This window comes from Saimiri boliviensis, chromosome 9, assembly GCF_048565385.1.
Source record: "Saimiri boliviensis isolate mSaiBol1 chromosome 9, mSaiBol1.pri, whole genome shotgun sequence".
Lineage (NCBI taxonomy): Eukaryota > Metazoa > Chordata > Mammalia > Primates > Cebidae > Saimiri > Saimiri boliviensis.
Genome location: NC_133457.1, coordinates 65,732,063 through 65,751,329, shown reverse-complemented (window position 1 = coordinate 65,751,329; position 19,267 = coordinate 65,732,063). Strand labels below are relative to the sequence as shown.

Below are 19,267 nucleotides of genomic sequence, written 5' to 3'. Positions count from 1 at the left end.
GACTGCATTAAGAGTCTAGAGCAGGCGTCCCCAAACTATGGCCTGTGGGCCACATGCGGCCCCCTGAGGCCATTTATCTGGCCCCCCGCTGCACCTCAGGAAGGGGCACCTCTTTCATTGGTGGTCAGTGAGAGGAGCACAGTATGTGGCGGCCCTCCAAAGGTCTGAGGGACAGTGAACTGGCCCCCTGTGTAAAAAGTTTGGGGACACCTGGTCTAGAGAGTCTGTTGGTCACTTCCTTAATGGACTCCTTATATCTACTAACTTTTGCTGCAAGACAAATTATCCAAAACCCAGTGGCTTGAAATAACAATGGTTTATTGAGCTCACAATTCTGTGGGTTGACAATTTGAGGTGTGCTCAGATGAGTGGTTCTTCTGGTCTTGACTCACTCACGCCTTCGCAACCAGCGGCCAGGCCAGCTGGAAACCGGCTGAGGCAGCATAGCCTCCACCAAGTCAGCTCATCTCTAGGCAAGGTGATCTCCATCCTCCAGCTTGTTAACCTGGGCTGCTCGTCATGTGATGACTGATCAGTGAGAGCAGAAGCTGCAAGCTGTCCCAAGGTCTGTACTCAGAGTAGGCACAGTGTCACTTCTACCATATCCTAACAGTCGCTGAAGCTACAGGATTGTCTCTGACTCAAAGCGGGAGGAAATAGAGTCCACAGCTTGATGAGAGGATCTGCAAAGTCACATTGTCCAGGGCTGTAAATACAGGGAAGGAAATGATCATGGTCATGTTTGCTGTCCACTATAGTTCTGCTCAAAGGTTTTTTGGGGGGAAAATTGATTCACATCCAAGTCCTGAAAAAACTTCTTAGTGAAACTGCTAACAAAAGACAGCCTTCTGTGACAAAAGGCCAGACAGGACCACCTCCACAATCCCTGATATCCAAACCCAGTATCTACACAGCTGAGTCACGAGCACCAAAGTAAACCACGGACAGCACGTAGATGACAAGAGAACAGACGACTTAGGGAGAAATTTGCTAATAATAAAAATATTGATGGTGAGAGTTTGAACTGTCCTTAGAGATCCTTTAATTTGCTGGTTTTTAGGTCTGTGCTTATGGAATTATGGGGACTCCAGGAGGTAATTCACAGATTCACTGATGGGAAAGGCAAACACCTAACGGCAGTGCAGAGGAACTCTGGCCTCCCCACACTTCCTCCACCACAGCATCCACGATTTTCATGACAAGGAAGCCACTGACTTCTTATCGGAGAGGTCCTGCTACTCCTTGTACACATGTCTTCCTAGAACTCCACTGTGGTTTAGATTTATTCAACTTTGACCGCTCAGCGTCTTTAGGGGAGCCAGTATCTCTTGAGTGCCTACTCAACAGCAGGCATTGTGTTAGGTCTCTCAGCACAGAGGCCGAGGCTCTGCCACAAGGCTTAAGGGCCTTTGAGATTTCTTCTCCACGTCTGCCTCTATCCTGGACACCTACTTGCCAATGCCCAAGTTTCAAATCTCCATCATAACCGCTTTCCAGGCCCTTTCCTGCCACAGCGAACACCAACATGCCTCACAAAGTCTCGCACGGCCTCAGTCAGCTCTAGCCTACCTAGGTCTCCAAGGCCCCTCCAGGTCTGAGTACCAGGAGGTCCCCAGTAAGTCCCCAGTGCTCCCACTTTCCAAGGATAACCACAGCCTTTCTTGGCTAACAACTTCTCCAGGCCAACTTGATGTTAACAATAAACATTCCAGTCAGAAATCAGGGCCGTTGCTCTTCAAGCCTGGTCCTCTTTGACTTACACGACATCATCTTCTTTCTGCAAAGTCCATTGCTAGGTGAGAAATTATTAAAAGGTTAACAGGAAGTGACTTAAATCTTTATTCTGAAACAAAAATCCCACAATGCAATAGAGGTCAGTGGCTATGAGACAAATTTGTACCATCGGATCATCTAAAGTTTTATTCTTGGTTCTACTCTCAACCCAGCCAGAGGTATTTATTGAGTCTGTTGGTCTCTCTGAGCCTTTTATTCCTTCTCTCCTTGTTCTGTTCCCAATGGGAGTGGGCTACCAGCTGCCCGTCACCTCTCTAGACTTCTAACTCCAAGGCCGGCTGGGTAGAAGGGATGTTGAACAGGAACGCCAAGCATTAATAGTAATCTCCTCATCCCAGGAGAATGTTGGGAATGCTTGGCTGATTCTAAGGTCACTGGCTGACACTTCTTATCTGCTGGGGCTCCTCAAAGGCCAGAAGTTAGTACCCAGTTCCAATTATCAGGCAGAGGGCAGAGTATCTAGCTAGTCAATCCAGGGGGTCTTCTGTGAACATTAATAACATCCACCCTCTAATCACTGGGTGTTGAGATATTTAATGTGAGCTCATAAGTGGGAGTTGAACAATAAGAAGTCATGGACACAGGGAGGGGAACATCACACACCGGGGCCTGTTGGGGTCTGGGGAGCTAGGAGAGGGACAGCATTAGGAGAAATACCTAATGTAGATGAAGGGTTGATGGGTGCAGCAAAGCAACACTGCACGTGTATATCTATGTAACAAACCTGCATGAGCTGCACATGTACCCCAGAACTTACGGTATAATCTTTAAAAAAGATATTTAATGTGAGAATGGTTTGGAAATAGTTAAAATGCTATACAAATGTAAGGAATTATCGCTTTGATTATTATGACATCCCATCTCATCTTTCCCCCATTTCACAATTTAAGAATACTCTCCAGTTGAGTCTAAATTAGAAGCAGCAGTAACGTCTTACACCAGTCCCTCCAAGTAGTTTCTGGTGGCCAAAACCCAAAGCAGGCAGTACCACAGATGAGCCTAAACAGGTAGGGCTTGTTCTTAACCACAGACAGAGAGGAGCTGATGGTGTGAAGCTGAGGAAACATGGCCTCGTGGAGTTTTCTCCAGCTTGTATGTGACATCTAAGGGCAAAGCTGTACTCTCCAGCCAGGGAATCAAAAGTACGTTGTGTACCCTAGCCAGAGATGTTTCAAAGTGCTGGGGAGTCAGAGATGTGAGCATAAAAAGAAAAACGCCATTGCATTCCTGGCAGCTAGCACAGCATTCAGTGCGTAACATGCACCAGCCTAGGTACACAGAAAACACTGGGTGGATGGAAGGATGGACGGACAGATGGACGGACGGATGAAAAGGGGAACAATGGAAGAGCAAGCATCAAAATACTCCCACAGGCTGTGCATGGTGGCTCATGCCTATTATCCCAGCACTTTGGGAGGCTGAGGCAGGTGGATTGCTTAAGGCCAGGAGTTTGAGACCAGTCAGTCTGGCCAACATGAAGAAACCCTGTTTCTATAAAAAAAAAAAAAAAAAAAAAAATTAGCTAGTCATAGTGGTGCCTGTAATCCCAGCTACTTTGGTGGCTGAGGCACAGAATTGCTCGAGCCCTGGATAGTGGAGGCTGTAGTGAGCTGAGATTATGCCACTGCAGCCTGGGCAACACATGGAGACTCTGTTTCAAAAAAAAAAAAAAAAAAAAAAAAAAAAGCACCTCCCAAATGTGCTTCTATTTTAGGAAGAGATGTCTCCGAACTGAAGTGATTAGAAGCTGCCATTTCAACAAGTACCAAGGCAAACTTTGCTTGTGAACAGCTGTTTATGACCCAACATCAGCCACAATGCCATGCTAGCTGAAAGCATGACTTTCTACAACACTTTGTAAAGGCTTCCCTCTCGGAGGATGATTAGGAAAAGGCACCTGCTCAGATCTGAAACTGCCAGGGCCTGCAGCTTGGATCCCAGCGCCTACTCCCTTCCTCTGCCAGGGGAGTTTGTGCAAGGCACAAAATGAACAACTGGGTGATGTGGGTTTGCTTAGTGATACGATGAAGCAAACGCCAACGCTGTGGCAGAAGACAGACTGTGGCTCTCTGGCCTCCTCGTGGGCTGCTGGAGCAGGGTGTGCCAGCCACTGGCCTCAGTGAGCACACCCAGAGGTGTTCTGGCACAGGCCCCGCTGAGCTCATAAAGCCAGAGGAAACACATCCTGTGCAATCTTTACCCAGATCAAGATCAACAGCACTGCCATTACCCGCAGAGACTTCTTTAACAACCCATCCAATGCCACTGCCTCCACACCTCCAGCTCCCTGGGCAGCCACTATTCTGACCTCTGTCACTATACATCAGCTTTGTCTTTTCTTTCATTTCGTAAAAATGACATCATCCAGTAGGTTCTCTTTTGCATCTGGCTTCTTTAACTCAACACAATGTGCTGGAAATTAATTCCTGTTATTGCGAGTACCAATAGTTCACTCCTTTTAGTGCTGAGGAAGATACTCAAATGGCCAGATCACATATAATAAAATGCTCAAAGTTGTTAGCATCAGGAAAATACAAACTAAAACCACAATGAGTTACATCTACAAACCCACAAGAGTAGCTAAAACTAAATATGTAACACTGAGAGTTGATGAGAATGTAGTGAACTATAACCCTTGGCCACCACTTGTGGGCATGCAAACTGGAAAAAAAAAACCCATTATGGAAAACTGGTGAGCAGTTTCTAATAAACATTCACCTATTTTATGACCTGGAAAAATAAATGAAAACACAAATGCACAAAGACCTGTACAAGACTGTTCCTAGTAACTTTATTTATAAAAGTCCCAAAGTGTAAATAGATGAAATGTCTATCAATAAAAGAATGGATAGATATGTTCTATATACAAATAATGGACAAGTCATTCTTAACCTCTATGATGCTTCAGTTTATGGAAAAAAATAATGTCTGCCACACAGAGCGTTATTAGATGAACGATGTGGAAATGGCTTACAAATGCAGGATTTATCTTTGGTTTTGCAGCATATAAATCAGAGAAAGACAAAGAAAAGGTAGGCTTTAAAAAAAAAAAAAAAAAAGATGCAAGCCCATGTGCTGTAGGCAGCCAACTTCTAAGCCTGCTCCAATTTCTCATCTTTCTGGATTCAGCTGCCATTTCTCTGACCTACAAAGAAATAGTGACACAATAAAACCATTTTTCCTCCTCCCAATAAAACATTGTAACCAAGAAGGTTTGCTTTAGAACTTTAACTTTAAAACAAACAAACAAAAAAACAAAAAACAAAAAACAAAAAACAAAAAACCGCCAAATGCCATTCGTGGTAGCTCATGCCTATAATCCTAGCACTTGGAGAGGCTAAGGCGGGAAGATCATTTGAGGTCAGGAGTTCAAAACCAGCTTGGCCATCATGGTGAAACCCCATTTCTACTGAAAATACAAAAATGAGTGGGGTGTGGTGGCAGGCACCTGTAATCCCAGCTATGCAGGAGGCTTAGGCAGGAGAGTGGCTTGAACCTGGGAGACAGAGGTTGCAGTGAGCTGAGATTGCACCACTGCACTCCAGCCTGGGTGACAGAGTGAGACTCCATCTCAAAAAAAAAAAAGTCAAATTTCCCATGTATGTTTAATCTGCTCAACTCAGAAATCTTAAAGTATCATTTCTGCATCTTTCCCATAATCTTTAATCTGTTTTATTCTGTTTCAATCAGCTAGACACCTCAAAACTCTTTGGAAACAAGAAGGAAAAGAATCACATGTACCCATACACAAATGAGCACACACACACACACGCACACACGCACACAAACACAGACATGCCCACCAGTTGTCTTCTCTGCCTAGGAATGTATGGAAGTCCTCGTATTTTCTGTATCTCCGCACAGTAAGCATGAAGTGATATGTGACTTGATAGCAAACACGCTAGAACACATACATTCAAGGGAGCTTTCCCAAAGCAAGGGGCTTCGAGCCTTATTCTGATGATGCTGTTCTTGCTAAAGAAAGGAAAAAAGAATTCAGGTTTTTGGAAGCCATGGTATATGAAAACCTGTCAGAAGAACAGAGGCTGCATAGTCTGGAGGAGAAAAGCCACGAAGGCTTACAGATGGGAGAACTAAGACTGAGCCACGTGTCCAAGACCACACAGCCCATTAGGATGGCGGCTCCATGTGAGCTCAGGCAGTCTGCCCATCATCTGCTCTATCCTCGACCTCCTAGAATAGAATGGGACAGAGAAAGGATGAAGGATGAGAACGCAGCCCCGGTTCTCCGGTGGAAAAGTACTGGAGTCTAGTGGGTGCTCTGAGGAGAGTGCTTAGTGGGGGCTGGGGAGTGGCAGGTGTCAGTGGCGAAGGTCCTCACGGAAGGGCTGCCATTCGCAAGGAAGGGACTTCAGAAGCTGATTTAGCTCTTTTCAGATCCACCAGCTTTCACTTTCATCCCTTCTTCCGAGGTAGGGTCAGAAAATGCCAGGTGGGATTTGTACCTACCTGTTAACCTCTTCCTCGGTCACTATCAATACCCCCGCCTGGTACCTCTCTGGTGGTAGACGGGGACCTCGGGCACAGCATTGGCGAATGGGACCACTACAGGGAAATAAGTCAGCTGTCAGTGCCTTCTTCCCTCTGCCTCCTACACTCCTAAATGCATGGTCAGCTCTTTCCTTAGAAATCAGATGGTGGTCCAAGGAGAGGGAGAGAGAGAGAGAGAGAGAGAGAGAGAGAGAGAGAGAGAATGAATGTGTGTACGTGTCTGTGTGTGTGACGGAAAGGAGGCAGGGAGGGAGACCGAGGCCCGGGAGCCCATCTCTCCCCCAGCCTCAGAGCATCCAGCTCCTGCACACAGGACCAAAGCTGCCAGGTCCTTTGATCGGGACCCCATGCTGTGCCTTGTTCGGGGAATTTTTAAATTCTCTTTCATTTTATTGAGCGGCTCCCCTCCCCACCTCCCATCCCTGAGTCAGGTCTTAGGATTATTGGGTCCTTCTCTTCATCGATTTGTTTTTCTGACCTTTGTAGTAGATACAGAAATATGTGGATGGAACAAGGAAAGAAGGAAGAGAGGGAAGGGGGAGGGAGCTGAGCAGCCTCCCTCTGGAAGTGGGGGTGTGTGGTGAGGGACTTGGGTCTGGCCGCCTTTTACAGGGAAACAACCAAGTGGGATGGCAGCGGCTTGGTGCCCAGGAACGAAAGCCTGGCTGGGAAGGAAAGGCCCTGGCCGTCAGGGCCTGGCCACTGATGAACAGGGTAAGGCCCCCACCCTGTGTCTTCCCAGAGGATGGCGCCATGGACCTCTGTGCCTCTGCGCACTGGCTTTCTGTTGAAAAGGCTCCTGTATCAGCTTTGCTTTTCATTCTTTCAGTGCATACCTGCAGCACCCACTCCATGCTCGGCCCTGTACCAGGAGCCAGGAACGCATGAGCTCTTTCCTTTCCCTCTCTCTCTGAGACCACCTTATTAAAGCCATGTCTTCAGGCCGTGCACACCTGTGCATCCGCCATTGCCATCACTGAGAAGAGGGGAAGTGAACACATGTGGGCACCCACTGCCCGGCACTGTGAAGGCATTTTATTTGAATTAAGGGTGCTCGGCAATACTTTTCCTGTGGTTCCAAAAACAGAAGCTTGGATGAACAGCTGGGCCACCACCTGGAAAGTAGTGCTGGGAGAGAAATGATTCCTCCCAACAGGTGCGAATGCTGCTCCCATTCAGAAGACAGCTGAAAGGGTTCTGAGTCAGTGGTCAAGGTCTGAGACTCCTGCAAGATGGAGATGCCCTGTGTCCTGTGCCCACCCTGGCAGGGTACACTTCTGAAGAGGAGGTACGTGGCAGAGGAGAGCCCAGAACCACCTTTGCCTGGGCAGTTTGGTGAGGCTGATGGTGTGAATCCCCCAAGGTCAAGCAACATCACTGAAAGTGGCTACACTTGACCTATCTTGCCTGTGCTGCACCCGGCTGCACTGCTCACCAGTCAGAGGAAGGCAGGAGTGAAAGCTGAGCGGAAGGGCAAGAGGAGAACATCTATCAGGGAATTGCCACAAGGCCATTCAGAAAATCTAGACACGCACACCATGAGGAGGTCTAGCCTTTGTACTCCTGCCACAGAGGGCATCAACAACCAGCCAGTGCTGGCCCAAGAAACACCACCACCCACCAAAGGGGGCATCAGAGATGGGCACAGCTATGTGAAGAGATGCTTGTCCTTCTCCTCTTCCTTCTACCAGAAAACCATCCCGGAGGGACCAAGCCCTAAAGAAGGATTAGGTACCCAAAGATTGCCTGGGTGGAGGGAGGTAACGTCGATGAAATTTCAACTGAGTCTGCAAGTTCGCAAGTCCGGTGAGCACCCCCCTCACCTCCCACATCCCCTCACCTTCACTTCTCAGTACACTCAGGCCTGGCTTCCAACTGCTGGCATGGGCATCTTTTTGCCCGCAGGCTGCTTCTGGCCACTGAAGACCTCTGTGCCCGCAGGAACTGTTGGAGAATTAGCCCCTAGAAGCAGCCCTCATCCACTGATAGATGGGTATTGGTGTATAAATACCCCAGCTCCTTTATTTAGGTAGGATAACTCTGAGTCTCCTGTTCAACGCTACGTTCACTATGTATTGTTGCAAAACAATTTACCCCCAAAACATAACGGCTTAATATAACAGTAATTTCACTACTTTACAGTTTCTGTGGGTCAGAAATTAAGGAACAACTTAACTTGGTGGTTCTGGCCCCAGATTGCTCATGATATTGTAGTCAAGATATCTTCTGGGGCTGCAGCCAGCCAAAGGCTTGACGGTGCTGAATGATCTGCTTCCAAGATGGCTCACTCGCAGATCTGGCAAGTTGGTGCTGGTGCTGGCAAGAGGCCTCAGCTCATGACCGCACGGACCTCTCCACAGGACTTTCTGAGTCTCCTCATGATCTGCGACTGGATTTCCCCAGGGCTGGTAATCCAAGAGAAAGAGAGATCAAAGTGAGAAGAGCAATGCCTTATGAACTAGCCTCAAAAGTCACATACAGAATTGATTATCTATGGCTACAAAATGAATTACCCCGAGAATTTAAAACATGATTAACCCACAATTTCTAGGGGTCAGGAAATCTGGGCACAGCTTACCTGGGTGTCTCTGACTCAAAGTTTCTCTTAAGGTTGCGGGCTCTCTCTCAAGGTGATGGCTGAGGCTGCAGGTACCTCAAGGCTCAGCTAAGGGAGGCTCTACCTCCAGGCTCACTCCTACCCTCCAGGCTCACTCCTCCCCTCCAGACTCACTCCTCCCCTCCAGGCTCAGTCCTCCCCTCCAGGCTCACTCCTCCCCTCCAGGCTCAGTCCTCCCCTCCAGGGTCACTCCTCCCCTCCAGGCTCACTCCTCCCCTCCAGACTCACTCCTCCCCTCCAGGCTCAGTCCTCCCCTCCAGGATCACTCCTCCCCTCCAGGCTCACTCCTCCCCTCCAGACTCACTCCTCCCCTCCAGGGTCACTCCTCTCCTCCAGGCTCACTCCTCCCTTCCAGGCTCACTCCTCCCCTCCAGACTCACTCCTCCCGTCCAGGGTCACTCCTCCCCTCCAGGCTCACTCCTCCCTTCCAGGCTCACTCCTCCCCTCCAGGCTCACTCCTCCCCTCCAGGCTCAGTCCTCCCCTCCAGGCTCACTTCTCCCCTCCAGGCTCAGTCCTCCCCTCCAGGCTCACTTCTCCCCTCCAGGCTCACTCCTCCCCTCCAGGCTCAGTCCTCCCCTCCAGGCTCACTCCTCCCCTCCAGGCTCAGTCCTCCCCTCCAGGCTCACTCCTCCCCTCCACGCTCACTTCTCCCCTCCAGGCTCACTCCTCCCCTCCAGGCTCACTCCTCCCCTCCAGGCTCAGTCCTCTCCTCCAGGCTCACTCTTCCCGTCCAGGGTCACTCCTCCCCTCCAGGCTCACTCCTCCCTTCCAGGCTCAGTCCTCTCCTCCAGGCTCACTCCTCCCCTCCACGCTCACTTCTCCCCTCCAGGCTCACTCCTCCCCTCCAGGCTCACTCCTCCCCTCCAGGCTCAGTCCTCCCATCCAGGCTCACTCCTCCCCTCCAGGGTCACTCCTCCCCTCCAGGCTCACTCCTCCCCTCCAGGCTCACTCCTTCCCTCCAGACTCACTCCTCCCCTCCAGGCTCAGTCCTCCCCTCCAGGCTCACTCCTCCCCTCCAGACTCAGTCCTCCCCTCCAGGCTCACTCCTCCCCTCCAGGCTCAGTCCTCCCCTCCAGGATCACTCCTCCCCTCCAGGCTCACTCCTCCCCTCCAGGCTCAGTCCTCCCCTCCAGGATCACTCCTCCCCTCCAGGCTCACTCCTCCCCTCCAGGCTCAGTCCTCCCCTCCAGGATCACTCCTCCCCTCCAGGCTCAGTCCTCCCCTCCAGGCTCACTCCTCCCCTCCAGGCTCACTCCTCCCCTCCAGGCTCAGTCCTCCCCTCCAGGGTCACTCCTCCCCTCCAGGCTCACTCCTCCCCTCCAGACTCACTCCTCCCCTCCAGGCTCAGTCCTCCCCTCCAGGCTCACTCCTCCCCTCCAGACTCACTCCTCCCCTCCAGGGTCACTCCTCTCCTCCAGGCTCACTCCTCCCTTCCAGGCTCACTCCTCCCCTCCAGACTCACACCTCCCGTCCAGGGTCACTCCTCCCCTCCAGGCTCACTCCTCCCTTCCAGGCTCACTCCTCCCCTCCAGGCTCACTCCTCCCCTCCAGGCTCAGTCCTCCCCTCCAGGCTCACTTCTCCCCTCCAGGCTCAGTCCTCCCCTCCAGGCTCACTTCTCCCCTCCAGGCTCACTCCTCCCCTCCAGGCTCAGTCCTCTCCTCCAGGCTCACTCCTCCCCTCCACGCTCACTTCTCCCCTCCAGGCTCACTCCTCCCCTCCAGGCTCACTCCTCCCCTCCAGGCTCAGTCCTCTCCTCCAGGCTCACTCTTCCCGTCCAGGGTCACTCCTCCCCTCCAGGCTCACTCCTCCCTTCCAGGCTCAGTCCTCTCCTCCAGGCTCACTCCTCCCCTCCACGCTCACTTCTCCCCTCCAGGCTCACTCCTCCCCTCCAGGCTCACTCCTCCCCTCCAGGCTCAGTCCTCCCGTCCAGGCTCACTCCTCCCCTCCAGGGTCACTCCTCCCCTCCAGGCTCACTCCTCCCTTCCAGGCTCAGTCCTCCCCTCCAGGCTCACTCCTCCCCTCCAGGCTCAGTCCTCCCCTCCAGGCTCACTCCTCCCCTCCAGGCTCACTCCTCCCCTCCAGGCTCACTCCTCCCCTCCAGGCTCAGTCCTCCCGTCCAGGCTCACTCCTCCCCTCCAGGCTCACTCCTCCCCTCCAGGCTCACTCCTCCCCTCCAGGCTCAGTCCTCTCCTCCAGGCTCACTCTTCCCGTCCAGGGTCACTCCTCCCCTCCAGGCTCACTCCTCCCTTCCAGGCTCAGTCCTCTCCTCCAGGCTCACTCCTCCCCTCCACGCTCACTTCTCCCCTCCAGGCTCACTCCTCCCCTCCAGGCTCACTCCTCCCCTCCAGGCTCAGTCCTCCCGTCCAGGCTCACTCCTCCCCTCCAGGGTCACTCCTCCCCTCCAGGCTCACTCCTCCCTTCCAGGCTCAGTCCTCCCCTCCAGGCTCACTCCTCCCCTCCAGGCTCAGTCCTCCCCTCCAGGCTCACTCCTCCCCTCCAGGCTCACTCCTCCCCTCCAGACCCACTCCTCCCCTCCAGGGTCACTCCTCCCCTCCAGGCTCACTCCTCCCTTCCAGGCTCACTCCTTCTCTCCAGGCTCACTCCTCCCCTCCAGGCTCAGTCCTCTCCTCCAGGCTCACTCCTCCCGTCCAGGGTCACTCCTCCCCTCCAGGCTCACTCCTCCCCTCCAGGCTCAGTCCTCTCCTCCAGGCTCAGTCCTCCCGTCCAGGGTCACTCCTCCCCTCCAGGCTCACTCCTCCCCTCCAGGCTCAGTCCTCTCCTCCAGGCTCACTCCTCCCGTCCAGGGTCACTCCTCCCCTCCAGGCTCACTCCTCCCCTCCAGGCTCAGTCCTCTCCTCCAGGCTCAGTCCTCCCGTCCAGGGTCACTCCTCCCCTCCAGGCTCACTCCTCCCCTCCAGGCTCAGTCCTCTCCTCCAGGCTCACTCCTCCCGTCCAGGGTCACTCCTCCCCTCCAGGCTCACTCCTCCCCTCCAGGCTCAGTCCTCCCCTCCACGCTCACTTCTCCCCTCCAGGTTCACTCCTCCCCTCCAGGCTCAGTCCTCCCCTCCAGGCTCAGTCCTCTCCTCCAGGCTCACTCCTCCCATCCAGGGTCACTCCTCCCCTCCGGGCTCACTCCTCCCCTGCAGGCTCACTCCTCCCCTCCAGGCTCAGTCCTCCCCTCCAGGCTCAGTCCTCCCCTCCAGGCTCACTCCTCCCCTCCACGCTCACTTCTTCCCTCCAGGCTCACTCCTCCCCTCCAGGCTCAGTCCTCCCCTCCAGGCTCAGTCCTCCCCTCCAGGCTCACTCCTCCCCTCCACGCTCACTTCTCCCCTCCAGGCTCACTCCTCCCCTCCAGGCTCACTCCTCCCCTCCAGGCTCAGTCCTCTCCTCCAGGCTCAGTCCTCCCCTCCAGGCTCACTCCTCCCCTCCAGGCTCAGTCCTCTCCTCCAGGCTCACTCCTCCCATCCAGGGTCACTCCTCCCCTCCAGGCTCACTCCTCCCCTCCAGGCTCAGTCCTCCCCTCCAGGCTCAGTCCTCCCCTCCAGGCTCACTCCTCCCCTCCACGCTCACTTCTCCCCTCCAGGCTCACTCCTCCCCTCCAGGCTCACTTCTCCCCTCCAGGCTCAGTCCTCTCCTCCAGGCTCAGTCCTCCCCTCCAGGCTCACTCCTCCCCTCCAGGCTCAGTCCTCTCCTCCAGGCTCACTCCTCCCGTCCAGGGTCACTCCTCCCCTCCAGGCTCACTCCTCCCCTCCAGGCTCAGTCCTCTCCTCCAGGCTCACTTCTCCCCTCCAGGCTCAGTCCTCTCCTCCAGGCTCAGTCCTCCCCTCCAGGCTCAGTCCTCCCCTCCAGGCTCAGTCCTCTCCTCCAGGCTCACTTCTCCCCTCCGGGCTCACTCCTCCCCTGCAGGCTCATACCTCCCCTCCCAGCTCACTCCCTTGGCTGTCAACAGCTTCACTTTCTCTACCACATGTGCCTTTCCATAGGGCAGCTCACAACATGGCAGCTGGTTTTTCCTCAGAGCCAGTGAGGAAAAGACCAAGAGTGTAGAAACAGGAAGAAAGCTATAACCTAATCTCACAATTGACAGTTATACCTTGACCATATTCTATTGGCTAGAAGGGGCTCACTTATGATTGCTTGTACATGGCCCATCCTCTTGGGGAAGGGATCATACAAGGGTATGACTGTCAGGAGACAGGGTGACTGGGGCCACCTCAGACGGCATGTTCTGTTGGCCACACAGGCCACACACATGGTTCCTTGTGGGAGAGGATTAACAGGGCATGAATACAGTAGGTGAGGATCGCTGGGACCAGCCAGAAGGTCGGTTCCCACAAAACTGTTGTCCAGTGTTCCCCAGGGAAATTAAGCAACTGTTGATAATGCACCCTTTGATGTCTGCCTTTCCTTTCCAGGTTCAGCTGTCTTCTTCCCTGGTCTTTTCTGGCATCATCTCCCAAATAAACCGTGTGCACATGGATCCTCATCTCGAGGTCTATCTCTAGGAAAACAGAGTAAAATGTTAAACTGGACTTATATAAAAATGTGTGGAACTAGGACACAAAATTCATTTCTTACTCTGGAACATGGCAAGAATGTGAAAGCCATTGTAGTAAACACTGCAGAATTTCAGAACAACAGTGGTTTTACTTAACCTGATGAAATCTAGGAAGACTAGGTCTTAAAGGAGATTTGGAAATAGGAAAAATCAGAAAGTACATCATATATCCAAAAGCAACGATGTTCAAAGCTGGCGCTATTCGTTCATGAGTGAATTCTCTGCTTGTCTTTTGCAATGACATCTTTATTTCTACCTGCTCATGTCTTTATTCAAACTAGTAAGGGCCCTGTGTCAAGATGCCCATACTCACCCTGCCTGAGCTGCAGCCCAGCCTTATACCCAGTAATTATTCTACACTTTCATGAGGTCAAATTGCTCTGTGACAAAATGGTAGAGATGAAATGCAAAAAAAGTTCATAGCACTCGGGAGGGGTTTGGGATCCCAGAAGTAAGCAAAAGTTGCTTGAAACAATGGCACATTTTTCAAAACTCACTTTGAGACTCACTTTAGATAGGCAGGTACCAAATGACTCTTGACCTCTAAGCACCCAAAAAATGCCCAGAAGAAATCAGGGCCTTCCAATGCACTCAACCATGGGTCTATCAAGGGCTGGCTAGAGAAGCTTGACTCCAAATTAATTACTCAGATATCTCTAGTTCAGAAGTCGGACCACAGACAACGCTCATCAGCATGCAACGGCAGTGCCATTCCCACAGCGAGAAGAAAAGAAGCCAGGATAATGAGGACAGCAGATAAAAGGGAGACCACGGAGGAGGATCTTAATTGTATCTTAATTGAGTCACACACTTTCTTCTTCATGCAGATCCTGGCCCTGAAGTCAAAAAGAGAGTGGCCTCTCTGCAGGGGTGCTTCCTAAGCCCCAGCCACAGCTGGCGCCCAAAGTCAATATACTGTGGCAATCTCCTGAAAAACGAGTGTATCAGTTAATTGTTGCTGCAATCATGCTATAGAACAAGCCACCCCAAATCTTCGTGATAGTCATGTGGGCCTGTGTATCTACAGGTCAGCTGGAGGCTACCTGATGAGACTGGGTTTGGCTCTGCCTCAAGCTGTGGATGTAACTGGTCTTGGCTCTCATTGAGGTTTGGCTCGTATCTACTTTACATGTCTCCACACCAGGGACCAGACTAAGGGGGACACTGCTACCCAGGGGTTCCTCTCGGAGGCACAGAGAAAAACAGGCACATCCAAGGCCTCTTACAGCCTAGGCTTGGAAGTGGCACATCCTCACTTCTGCCCACGTATCACTGGTCAAAGTCAAGGGGTGGGGAACTACCCACCGAGAGGCCACGGCAAGGGTGAGGAGGTAGGACGGGGTCAAAGATTTGGGGCCAGTAGTCCCATGGGCCAAAGCCTGGGTCTCACCTCCCAGCCCAAACTGAAGCCATGCTGATAGGGACTCTGGAGTTCCAATCTATTTGTTAGATTTCTGATAAGTGGGCAGGATGAAGGTGAGAATGACACCTTGTGACCTCATCTGGCCACCGCAAAAACTATAGGACAGTGATGAGGCAGACAGCCCACTTCCTCCACACTGCAGAGCCAGTCAGCACGGGCCACTGCACTCAGGAGCCTGCCCGGTCAGACTCACTCAGTACTGTCGTCTGAAGATGTGCCATGTCCTCAGACGCTGGGAGGTGAGGGTAATTGCAGGTGATGTGGTCATTCCAGGGAAAGACGAGCAGGGCCTTTCTTCAAAGACGTGCTCTACAATTAAGGGTGTTCCACAGCCATCAGTTTCTGCTACGTTAGCTTTGGCCTATGTGGTTGACTGGCAAGGTGACTTTTAAAAAGGGGAAAATTCCCATTTATTTTCTAAAAGTGAAGTTTAAAAATAAATAAATAAATAAGGTTTTTGACTTGGGTTGGCAAAACAACAACAACAACAACAACAACAACAACAACAACAACAACAACAAAACCTATCCCAGTCTGGTTCAACCTGAATAGTTTAGAGTCAGTCATGACAAAACCGCTTTACTCGGCCCTATAAACCACTGTCTGGGTGTGCACAGCGTGACAGCACACAGACTGCAGGGTCCCCTGCACTAGGGGACCCACCCAGGGGGCAAGTGGGGGCTAAATTCCAGGCTGTACTCTCCTTGCCAAGCCAAGCACCCAGACTGGGGACTGTGTTATTCTAAAGGAAGGGGCACCTTCATTAATTAACCTACCACAAGGAACATCTTTTGGTAACTCACAGAAAGACTATTCTCCACCAAGGGTGATCCATCTCCTTAACAGTCAGATGTTTGGCTGTCCCAGGCTGCCCAGAGGTTGCCCGGACCGTGGGGCCTGCACGGTGTGGTTAGTGGGATTGCCTTTCCAACTCTTCCCTGACCCCATCGCATGCTTTGCCACATGACTCTGCAGTGTCCCAGGTGACTCTCCAGTGTCTAAGAGCAGCAGAGTGTACATCCTCAGACCACTGACACTGCGTTTGTTGTGTAACTTGCTTGGCCCAGTGGAATGTCAGTGAATGTGAAGTGTGCAGAGGCTTTATTTTTTTTTAATTTCACTAGGTTTTGGGGTAACAGGTGGTATTTGACATGAATGAGTTCTTTAGTGATTTCTGAGATGTGGTGCACCCATCGCTCAAGCAGTGTGTACATTACACTAAGAGTGCTGTCTTTATCCCCACACCTTTTCCTCCAAGTCCCCAACGTCCACTGTATCATTCTGATGCCTTTGTGTCCCCATAGCTCAGCTCCCACTTATGAGTGAGAACAAATGATGCTTGGTTTTCCATTCCTGAGTTACTTCACTTAGAATAATGGTCTCCAGTTCCATCTAGGTTGCTGCAAACGCCATTATTTTATTCCTTTTTATGGCTGAGTAGTATTACATTATATTATATATATATATATCACAATTTCTTTATCCACTGATTGATTGATGGACATTTGGGCTGGTTCCATATTTTTGCAATTGTAAATTGTGCCGCTGTAAACATGCATGTTCAGGTATCTTTCTGTATAATGTAACTTTCCCTCTGGGGAGCTACCCAGGAATGGGATTGCTGGATCAAATTGTAGGTCTACTTTTAGTTCTTTAAGTAATCTCCACGCTATTTTCCATAGTGGTTGTGCTAGTTTACACTCCCACCAACAGTGTAAAAATATTCCCTTTTAACCACATTCGTGCCAACACCTTATTATTTTTTTATTATGGCCATTCTTGCAGGAGTGAGGTGGTATCGCATTGTGGTTTTGATTTGCATTTCCCTGATCATTAGTGATGTTGAGCATCTTATATATGTTTTTTGGCTATTTCTATATCTTCTTTTGAGAACTGTCTATTTATGTCAAGGTTTGCTCTTGTTGATTTGTTTGTGTTCTTTGTAGATTCTGGATATTAGTCCTTTGTCAGACGTATGTTGCAAAGATTTTCTTCCACTCTGGATTTTCTGTTGACTGCTAATTGTCTCTTTTGCTGTGCAGAAGCTTTATAGTTTAATTAAGTTTCATCTATTTATCTTCATTTTTGTTGCATTTGCTTTTGGGTTCTTGGTCATGAAGTCTTTGCCTAAGACAATGTCTAGGAGAGTTTTTCCCAATGTTATCCTCTAGAATTGTTATGGTTTCGGGTCTTAGAAACCCTTAGATTAAGGCTTTAATCCATCTTGAGATCATTTTTGTATAAGATGAGAGATGAGGATCCAGTTTCATTCTCCTCCATGTGGCTTGCCAATTTTCCCAGCACCATTTGTTGAATAGGGTGTCCTCTCCCCACTTTATGTTTTTGTTTGCTTTGTTGAAGATCAGTTGGCTGCAAGTATTTGGCTTCATTTCTGGGTTCTCTATTCTGCTCCATTGGTCTGCATGCCTATTTCTGTACCAGTACCATGCTGTTTTGATGACAATGGCCTAATAGTATAGTTTGAAATCCGGTAATGTGATGTTTCCAGATTTGTTCTTTTTGCTTAGTGTTACTTTGTCTATATGGGCTCTTTTTTGGTTCCAGATGAATTTTAGGATCATTTTTTCTAATTCTGTGAAGAATTATGGTGGTATTTAGACAGGACTTGCATGGAATTTGTAGAGTGCTTTTGGCAGTCTGGCCGTTTTCACAATATTGACTGTACTAATCCATGCACATGGGATGTGTTTCCATTGTTTGTGTCATCTGTGATTTCCTTCAGCAATGTTTTACAGTTTTCCTTGTAGAGGTCTTTTACCTACTTGGTTAAGTATATTTCTAAGTCATTTATTTGTTTGTTTGTTTGTTTGTTTGTTTGTAGCTATTGTAAAGGGGGTTGAGTTCCTGATTTAATTCTCAGTTTGATCACTGTTGGTGAATAGCAGAGCTACTGATTTGTGTACATTAATTTTGTATCCTGAAACTTTGCTGAATTGATTTATCAGTTCTAGGAGCTTTTAGGAGGAGTCTTTAGGGTTTTTTAGATGTATGATCATATCATCAGCAAACATAATTTGACTTCCTCTTTACGGATTTGGAGGCCCTTTATTTATTTTTCTTGTCTGATTGTTCTGGCTAGAACTCCCAGTACTATGTTGGATAGAAGTGGTGAAAGTGGCCATCCTTGTCTTGTTCCAGTTCTCAGGGGGAATGCTTTCAACTTTTTCCTGTTCAGTATAATATTGGTTATGGGTTTGTCATAGATGGCTCTTATGACCTTGAACCATGCCCCTTCTATGCCAATTTTGCTCAAGTTTTTAATCATAAAAGGATGCTGGATTTTGTCAAATGCATTTTCTGTGTCTATTGAGATGATCATTTGATTTTTGTTTTTAATTCTGTTTATGGGATGTATCGCATTTATCGACTTGCATATATGTTTTTCCTGTTTTTGTTTTTCTGACAGGGCTTCGCTCTGTCACCAAAGCTGGAGTGCAATGGTGCAATCTCAGCTCACTGCAACCTCCACTTCCAAGGTTCAAGCAATTCTCCTGCCTCAGCCTCTCAAGTAGCTAGAATTACAGGCACCCACCACCATACCCAGCTAATTGTTTCATATTTTTAGTAGAGATGGGGTTTCGCCATTTTGGCCAGGCTGGTCTTGAACTCCTGACCTCAGGTGATCCACCCACCTCAGCCTCTCAAAGTGCTGGAATTACAGGCATGAGCCACCATGCCCATCCTGACTTGTGTATTTCAAACCATCCCTGCATCCTTGGTATGAAACCCATTTGATCATGGCGGATTAGCTTTTTGACATGCTGTTGGATTCAGTTAGCTAATATTTTGTTAAGGATTTTTACATCTATGTTTATCAGGAATATTGGTCTGTAGTTTTCTTTTTTTGTTATGTCCTATCCTGGTTTTGGCATTAGGGTGATCCCAGCCTCATAGAATGATTTAGGGAAGATTCCCTCTTTCTCTCTCTTGTGGAATAGTGTCAATAGGATAGGTACCGATTCTTTGAATGTCATATAGAATTCAGCTGTGAATCTGTCTGGTCCCTGGCTTTCTTTGTTGGCAATTTTTTTTTATTACCATTTCAAGTTTTTATTGCTTCCTGCTTTAATATAGGAGGGTTGTATATTTCCAGGAATTTATCCATCTCCTCTAGGTTTTGTAGTTTATGCATGTAAAGGTTTTCACTGTAGCCCTGAATAATCTTTTGTATTTCTGTGGTACTAGTTGTAATATTTCCTATTTCTTCCCTAATTGAACTTATTTGGATCTTCTCTCTCCTTTCTTTCTTAATCTCACCAATGGTCTACCAATTTTATCTATCTTTTCAAAGAACCAGCTTTGCATTACATTTATCTTTTGTATTTTTTTTTTAATTTCAT

General features: G+C 49.6%; 1 long non-coding RNA gene across 1 annotated transcript; it reads right to left on the bottom strand.

Annotated features, from left to right (window-relative positions):
- Positions 1 to 301: 301 nt before the first annotated feature.
- On the bottom strand, positions 302 to 14,732 carry LOC141585660 (uncharacterized). The gene is made up of 3 exons (XR_012519271.1): positions 13,314 to 14,732; positions 6,265 to 8,711; positions 302 to 1,792 (listed from the first exon to the last, which is right to left on the bottom strand). It is a non-coding gene; the product is annotated as an uncharacterized LOC141585660 (long non-coding RNA).
- Positions 14,733 to 19,267: the final 4,535 nt, after the last annotated feature.